This window comes from Mus musculus, chromosome X (assembly GCF_000001635.26).
Source record: "Mus musculus strain C57BL/6J chromosome X, GRCm38.p6 C57BL/6J".
NCBI lineage: Eukaryota > Metazoa > Chordata > Mammalia > Rodentia > Muridae > Mus > Mus musculus.
In genome coordinates this window covers 70,434,977-70,443,994 of record NC_000086.7, presented here as the reverse complement: position 1 = coordinate 70,443,994, position 9,018 = coordinate 70,434,977, and the positions used below count along the sequence as shown (strand labels likewise).

The 9,018-nt window shown below is 46.6% G+C and overlaps 1 pseudogene; it reads left to right on the top strand.

The window, feature by feature from the left end:
• The first annotated feature begins 1,332 nt into the window (after positions 1–1,332).
• Gm14721 lies at positions 1,333–7,747 on the top strand (annotated as a pseudogene).
• Positions 7,748–9,018: the final 1,271 nt, after the last annotated feature.

Below are 9,018 nucleotides of genomic sequence, written 5' to 3'. Positions count from 1 at the left end.
ACTGAACTGCTGATTTCCAGACCACATAGCTGGTTGTTGCACTCAAAAGACCTCTCTAAACAGGTCCACTTACCCCATATCCTTTCTTTTCTCACTACTTCTGGTGGGTGGTGGCCTACATGGGCAGGTTAAAACATTTAAGAAACATCATTCAAAGTAGGTTTTGAGGAACAATTAGCATTATACCCCAAAATATAGTAAGACACAATGGGCATCTTGGCTGTTCCAGCTCTGGAATCGCTCTCCTACTTATCGATATTTTCTGCACTTGTCCTCTACATATCATGATATATTTGTTCCTACCAGGGTTCTTGCTTCCAACCTGCAGTGTCACATAGGGGCTGCCCTGATTTTTGTATCATCACTTCATTTATTCTCCTCCATGGCTCCAGTTCACCTCTGACCCTCACATTCCCTTCCGGTCAAGACAAATGTTTAGAGGGTATATCAACACATATAACAATGTGGTGCTCTGAAGCAAACTCTATGTCAAAAGTCCTATTGCTACTAGTAGATACCATAGTGAATGACCCCTCACCACCACCACCACCACTCCCAAAAAGGAAGCATGAGTGTCAAGGGGAAGGCAGTAATTCTGGATGGTTTTATTGGGAGTAGAGTACAGTGAACCAGGCTCTTTTCACCTTCTTTCTTGTTTCCTTAAATCTCCTCCCAAATATGCCCCGGCAATGAAAACACAACACAGTTAATATGATTACATGCTGTGCATCTAGATTGGGAAGATCTACTGCTACACTACCATCTTCCACAGCTTAGAACTTCTCTAAGCCATGTGCTTCTGCTCTGCTTTCTCCTTCTTCCTCCTCTTTGTGTCCTGTCCCTCTTCCATTTTCTCCTTCTCTGTCTCTCTCCCCACCTTCCACTCCACCTTCTCTTTATCTGCCCAATCATCAGCTTTCCTTTATTTTACAAATTAGGGTGGGAAGCAGGTTTACAGGAAATCACCTGAGTGCTGACTCCTTCCTTGTTCACAATCACTTACTGAGAATGGAATTAACATCAAATATAATTAGCCCCAGGGCTATCCACAGCACTTTCTGTCTTCAGGTTGCCTTATACTACAATAGATTTAGAATGGATCACTTTCTTTCATGAGAGGCAGCAGACAGTGCTCGAGAGAGAATTAAATTAACAGACAGAGGTCTGACCTGAGCAGGGAAGAATGGGAAAATTATAGCATTCATAAATGCACACAGGAACCTAGTCCTGGGTTTTGCCATTTACTGGGCAGGAATCCTGGTAGTTTTCTAAAATCCCTGTGACGCAGTTGCTTTTCTATGTGTAAATAGTCTTGCGGGCATTTTTATCTGGATGGAAGGTCCAGCGTACAAATGCATTAGAACACCTGACAAGGTAAGTGATATACTGGATAGTTAGAGATGCTTGAGCGGTTCTAGTAGTTCCTGCATCCGTGGAAAGTTAGTGTGTGTTTCTCAGGACATCTTAGGAAAGTCACAGTTCACTTAGGTAAACTGATTATAGAACAGTTTAGTAAGAGTTGCCTCCAAACTATTAGCGATTTTTCCCTTGCTGAGTGCAGCATCTTCATCTGATCTGTCCTTCCCAACAGGCTCACTTTATACTAGTTCTCCTCTTCCCAGCTATGTCCCTCTTTCCCACCTGAATTAGTTTAAGCAAGCTGGTCATTCAGCTTCCCCAAGAGCTGGTCCCAGGACACAGGCAGACAGCACAGTCCCTTCTTTCTGGCTGCAGAAACATGCAGTCATCACGAGAGGCCCATGCCTGGGGTCTGGCTCATCTGCGGCTCTCCTCTTTATTTGACATATGAAGACCTTACTACCAAGGTCTTCACATCCCTCAGACCTCCTATCCCCAGTCTTGAGGCAGAAAGGAAATGCAGCCACAACAGGTGACAAGACCTAGCAGAGATAGCCAGACCTCAGCCTAGGCTGGAACTAGCAGGAGGGGCCAACAGGAACTCTAGGAGAAATTTTTAGCTGTGCCTCTCTCAGGGTACTGAAGATCAGAGAACATGTGAGAGCTACAAGTACTGCACAGCTAGCTGTACTAGCAAGCCAAGCTCCATCTCCACACTCCATGGAGTCCTATGCATACCCTCTCATCAGGACTTGTCCTCCATGTGCCTTACCTCATCAAGGCCCCTTTCCTCAGCATGTGTCTTGTGTCAGCACGTGCATCCAATCAGCGCAAGTCCTTGGAAGCAGCAACAAACTACACTCCACCACAAGTAGTTTTTTTGGTGCCTTTCTCTCTATGGCATCCCGACAAATGCTGCTCAACGAATCAATGTAAAGCAGACCAATACATGCATGTCTTTACCAAAGAATCCTTCATCATGTTTTCTTTCACGTGCTTGCTTTACAAAAACATACTTTCTCTCTCCTGTGTCTACTTCAGCAAAGCACTCCTTCACATGTTTGCCCCAACAAAACACTATCCTACAGACTTTCCAAAGAACCCTTAAGTTTCCACATCACGAGTGGGATCTGCAGAGCACATTTCACACAATAACTCATCTTCCTGACAGAGCAGACAAAATAAGGATGGAACACACCTGGACACAACTTGTCAAGTATCTCAAAATTGGCAGGGAGAACAGGGATCCACATTTGTCTTGGAGATTCTGAAGAGCACTGTATCAAATCCTCACAAGGCACCTCCAGATTCCCACCTGTCCCCTTGAACAGGGGGTCAGAGATGACAGCTTTGGCTCACAGATTTCCCCAGAACTAGGGATGACAGCAAAAATAGCTTTCAGGTCTTAGATCAGAGGTCTCCTTGCTTCTCCTAGAGGGCTCTGGTCCCATACCTCTCCAGATTTTAAGTCTTACTCCCCAGGAAGGGCCACGTCCTCCCTGACATACTACAGGACGATAGAAAGTTGCACTGAGTCTGGTTACCCTCCACCAAGGTCTAGCAGAAGAGCAGAGGTCCTAGTGTAATCTCAAATCTAAGATTGTGATTCCTAGATGGGTCCCACTCAGTACCAGAGCGCAGTTCTTCATCGGGAAACCTCAAGAAAGAATCAGTAGTCCAACTTCAGAAAGGGGCATGCATGGCCATCTCCTTTCCAAGAACTTTAAGAAGTGTCTTTCTGTCCCCAATTTCTCACATTTGGATGTGCAAGAGTGGGGAGGGACTGACTGTCACACAATCGGGGAACTCTTTTGCTGAAGGACTATCAGTTGGAGCACTTGGGGAATAATCTTCCTATATGTTGCATCTTCCATGACACATTCTGAGATCTCACCTTAACTCACAAGGAGGCCTGGCCTTCTCCTTGAGAATCTCAGAATGGCTCATATGCACTGACAAGGCTCTAAACTGGGTCTGGTATAAACAATGGTGGTAATGGTTTCCCACTGGAATGTGTCAGCTGATTCCATTTGCCTCCTTAGTAGCCCTGTCTCTATGAACCTACGTATCTGCGTTTCCTGCAATTCCTTATAAATGTCACAGTGGCTTCTGCTTCCAGTATTGGAGGCCCAGTGACACAGGCCTCATTAACTGAGAATTTGACACTTGATATACAATCTCATTAAACCATCCTGAGTCTCTACCTCTTCCTCTCAACTTTGCTCCTCTCCTTGACGACTGAGTTGTATGAATCACACTTGTGGCTCTTCTGGGTTAAGGCAATCTGAAGGAGACAGGCTCAGGGCTTCCATGATTAGACAGTATGAGTCACCTGCAGTAGAGGAGAGGCCATGCTGAGGTCTGCAGATAGTCTGATCCCCACACAGGGACAAAAACCAATGAAGCTACTCCCCTGAGGTAAGCCTGGAATGAGGTTGTGACCCTTAGCCCAGCCACATTGTACAGTGCTGCTACTGGTTAGAGTGTTACCAAGAGGGACCTGATAGGTAGGATAAGTGACTTGCTGGGAGCCAATTGCACAAGTCCAACTGCCACTGGGGTGGGGGAGAGGTTTCAGAGAGTCTCACAAAGTTTTGTCTGTAACTAGGGATAGAAGAAAGCACCAAATGGGGCCCGTTTGCAAGAATCAGCCTTTTGGCCAACCAGTTACTGTGCAGACAAAACAAGGAACGTTTTTTAGAAGTGAGGTTGTTTCTGACAGTGGCTTCATATTTGTGGTGTAAGAGGGACCCAAGAGGGCAGCAAAAGCTCTGCTCTATCTAGGATGCAAACACATGATTATTTCATCACAGAGATGTTGGTAGGAAAGTCCTATTCTATACACTCAACTTGGACTCAGGCATGCAAACAATTTTGGGTGTTAGAAAGACTAGGGACAGGCTAGGCGGTCCCACAGCGTGAGGACAGATGTGGTCCTAACAGCTCTCAAAGGGGAGATGCCCAAGAAAAGGCTGGGAGGTGGCTGCCCACATGGGCACACAGCAGTCACAAACAACAAAAACAGCGACAACACCCATCACCACCAATCTGGACATATTCATTTGGCACTAGATCTGGAGGAACCCTTGCAGGGGTGTTGGGGGGATGGCTGGGTGGATGATGAGGTATCTTGCAGGGCTCGGGGCCAACACAATGCTGCCAACTCTGCAACTGGCTTTGAGACACAGAGAAGAGTTAATGGGACAAGTGGTCTGACCCAGCCAGCAGCAGACTCTGCCCCTTGTCACAACACAGAGCAGAGCGTGGAGGTGGCCCCCAGAGTCAGAATGGGACACACACACACACACATGCACACACCTTACCTCTCATGCCTGTTTTACCTGTGCTCTTTGGAGTGGCTCACTGCCTGGGATCTTTACCTTGGGGAGGAAAAGAGGAGAGTGGTTCCCTGGGGGCCAAAGAAGGGTAGGGGATGCCTGGAAGGGACTTGGGTCACCAAAGTCTCTCTCTAGGAACAGCTGCTTCTCCCCCCACACCAATCCCAGGGTCCTACTCCCAATCCCCAAAGAGGTGGCCCTTGTTTACAGTGAGGACTTGGTCAGTGTGTCTCTGTTTCCTGAAATATGTATTGTAGTGACCCCAGAATGTAGTGATTTTTTATTATGTTTGGGTACATCTGCTGTGTGGGAAAAAAACAAAAACAAACAAACAAACAAACAAAAAAACCCTACATAAACCCTAATTTTGTACATATTGTATTTTTACTATTGAACTGTACTCTAGTGGCTGTTCATGCTCTCAGTTTAGGTATTGAGCCATGAATACTATCCATGTAATAAGCACTTGCCTGGAATAAAATACACAACTGAAATAAATCTGCACTGAAACCTGAACCAAAAAGAAAAAAAAAAGGACTAGGGACCCCAATCCATACCCCAGAAAGTTAGAACAGCTGGAAAAATAAAGCCAAATTGTAGTGGTTTGGTCATCAGAAAAACAAACCTTGTATGGCTTGAGTTATTACCCCTCTTGGGGCTCCTATATCTCTCTCCTAGGACTCAAAACTGTTAGAGCCAAGATTTTAGGTTCCTGCTACTTACAGGATGCCTAAAGTGCCTACTTGCTGAGAGGAGCCCCTTACCCACTCTTTTACATGCTAAAGAAGTTCCTGGAGGGGAAGGCCAGTCTATCAGAGGCAAGGTGACAACACAAGATTGACCTAAGTGACCATTTCTAGATAGTGCATTCTGAATTAATGCAGCCTGGCCCTAGTATGATCCAAGTTTGTTTGTTTGTTTGTTTGCTTGCTTGCTTGCTTTCTTTTTAAATGGCATCCTTGCCATTCAGAGCACAGGTGCGCCTCTACACACCTGTGCATCTTGGGATGCCTTGAGGAGGCCAAACTGCTTCACTGTGACTTTGACTCAGAGTGTGGTGTGCGAATGAGTGGGGAGATTTATCCTGGGAGTAAGGCCTCAGACATATAACAGTAAGGAACCAGGACCACCCCGGAGGAACAGAAGACCCCTGACTAAAGACATGCAAAAGCTGCCTGAACCGCAGCAGAGAATATGAGCGGACATTCACTGTGCACCACAGTTGTCATCTCTGACTTGTGGATCAGGTGGTAAGGTGATGTTCAGATGTGGCGTTGGCCTGAAAGATGGAAGTGGGATTGGGGCAGGGCTTTGTGGGGAATGAGGAGGAAGTAAATCTTCAGAATCTGGAACAGAAGACAGGGCTCTGCCCCTTTTGCCAGTCTTGAGAAGGCCATGACCAGGCATATCCAGAGGTGATTCTTTCTGACTTCTGTCTCCTCTCTCAGAAAGTTGTGCCTCTCACGTTTGGGGTACCACCAGAGCCCAGAATATGACAATGATCTGTGCCTGAGGAGGTATCCATTTTCACCAGGAATCCCAGGTAATCATGGTCAAAAAGGGACACATGAAGAGGAACCATCCCCAGGACAGAAGCCTGCATAAAGCATATATGCCCCTCTACTGGTGATTGGGGAGCAAGGAGTGGGGTGGGGGTGGGGGTGAGGCTGGTATGCCATTCATGCAAAGCAGGGATCTCAAGGAGGAGAGCTAAGTGTGCTAGTGGGCTTCAGGTAGAATATTGGAATACCTGTCTTGGCAGAGATGAGCCCAAGAGAGGTAGCCATAACTACAGATCCCATACCAGGGGGAGATGAACACAGGAGAGGCTCAGCTCTCCTGAGAGGTTTACAGGGTCTCAGGGAATGCACCTTCACCAGAGTGGGAGTCCTCCCTTGGAATCAGTCCTTGGTTAAGTAGACACATGGGAAGTTCAGGGAAAGGAACACAGGGGATGAACAAAGGTGTCTGCACTCCACACCATGGAGATCAGCCCCACAAGAGACTTTTCTGAGGCACCATCACACAAAGAGTCCAGGACAAGGAAACTAGTCTGAGTCCCAAGCGCTGCCTGGTTCCAGGCAGAAGTGTAAAGGAACTGAAGGGCCTGCTGAGAGCACCTCGACCTGGGTCATCAGAGGAAAGATTGGGTCTGTGAGTACACAGGGTGAGAGCTGAGAGAGTCCCTTCCTCATACAGAGTCCTCACAACCGACCTGCCTACCTGAGGGCTGTGGGGAACCTGAGGACCTTGGAGTAATTCCTTCCCCTCTCCTGTTCTTCTGCCTTGCTCACAGATTAGCATCTTGCCTTAAGGAGTTGGACAGCAGGATCACCCAGAACAGGCTAGACCTAGCCATTCTGCAATACAAAGATAGCTGATTTGATTCCGTTCCTACTTGTCAAATACAGGAGGAAGCAGCTGACACCCATGGCAGAGAATATGGTCATCTAAGATTACGATGAACACTGCCCTGTGAGCTTTACTAAGTCCATTGACTGCACAAGGCTGATGTTTGGCCTTGGCATAATGAAAAGGAATCCCCTTTGTTAATGCTACTCATTTGTCCCTGCACTGGGGATCACCTGTGGTGGGATGCAGCATGGTGTTCCAGGCACATCCAAGACAGGTCTTGTAATCATCGTGCTATGCATCATCTTCATAGAGGACTATTTTGTCAGTGAGGAGGACTTGTGGCACATATTGAACAACATGGAGTTGTATGCAGGGAGGGATCATATCATGCATGCTAGGACAGAAGCCTCATTAGTGAACATTTTGTGCAAGAAGGGTTCCTGGAATGCAGGCAGGTGCTAGACAGAGTTCACTCTCGCCAGGAGCTTCTGTGGGGGCCCCAAGGCACATGCAGAAACCATGAAGGTGAAAATATTGGTTTGGTTTGGTTTGGTTTGGTTTTTGCCAGACTTGTTAAGCAGGATCCTAGATCCCACCCCAGTAGGTATGGAGATGCTTTGACGGATGATTTACAGAGAGCCTTGACCAGGATCGCCCTGCAGATGGTTCTGTGCTCTCACCAGCACCCCTTCTAGTGCACTGGCAGTTCCCATCCAACATCAGGTCCGGCTGACTCATTGGTCTAAGTACTGTACCCTCATTTGAGAGCTGGTGGGAGGAGAGTGTGAAGCGAACCATTCCATTCTTTCTCTACATACTGGGTGACTTGGGGGTTCTAATTATTACAAAATGTTGCTTCTTTTACTACAAGGCTCATTAGCTGGAGATTTCTAAAGTGTATGAATGGAGTTACTAACACACCTCCTACTGTAGCTTCATTTTAGGACAATCTTAGTGTTTTATAAACAAATGAGAATGACTTATGTCTAATTCATTATATGTTTCAACATACCATGGCATTCTAATAGGAACTACACAGGAATTGGGAAAGAACTTGGCATTTTCCTGAAAAACAAAATAAAATGATATATTTTGGCTAAATGGTTTTAATCTCCTGTTCTTAGCTAATTAAAATGCATGCTAATGTAAGGTGAAAGCAATCTCTTTCCCAGACCTTCACTAAGCACCAGCTGCTCTGTGAGAGGTTCCTGTTAGCATGGAACTTGAAGAAAAGGCTTACCTATCCTTTTCTGTGAAAAGGTGAAGTTTAACTGCAGCATCCCTGTCAGAAACACACGTGAGAATTTGCTTTTTATCACAAATATAAGTACAAGAAGGATTCAGAGGGATCCCCTGGAGCAGGGAGTCTCTTGTCAGTGGTATAAACCAAGGCAGTAACAGGTCTCAGAAATACTAACCAAGTAGAGGCCTTAGGCAGGTGTAAGTGACTCAGGGCTGATAGAAAGAAAAATTGCTCTGAGCTGTCACTGTTGGTGACATAGAGGACCCAAGCTGGGGTGTCACTTGGATAACACATACAGTCAGGAAGATTGTATCCCCATCACCTAAAAACAGGAAACTGAAATGTGCAGAGAGGAATCACGTCCTGGTGCTAGAGTTACAGATGAACTCAGCCCATGTAGGGCATGGTTTTCCCCACCCTCTGCAAGGGCTTCCTCACGGATAGGGTAGGATCATGGGAATGTGAGGCCTGGAACTCCTCCTCTGGTGTTCTTCTGCCTCCCTGGTCAAGTGAGACCCACCAGCCTACTAACATCACTGTGTGTAGTGTGTGCTTCCTGAGTGTGAAGTGTACTACACATGACCCAGGTGTCCCCAGAGAACAGAAGAGGTTGCCAAATTCAAGGAGCCAGAGTTACAGATGGTTGAGCATGTCCATGTGAGTGCCTGAAACTGAAACTCCTCTGCAAGAGCAGGAAGTAGTTAGACAAAGTTCTAGCCCCAG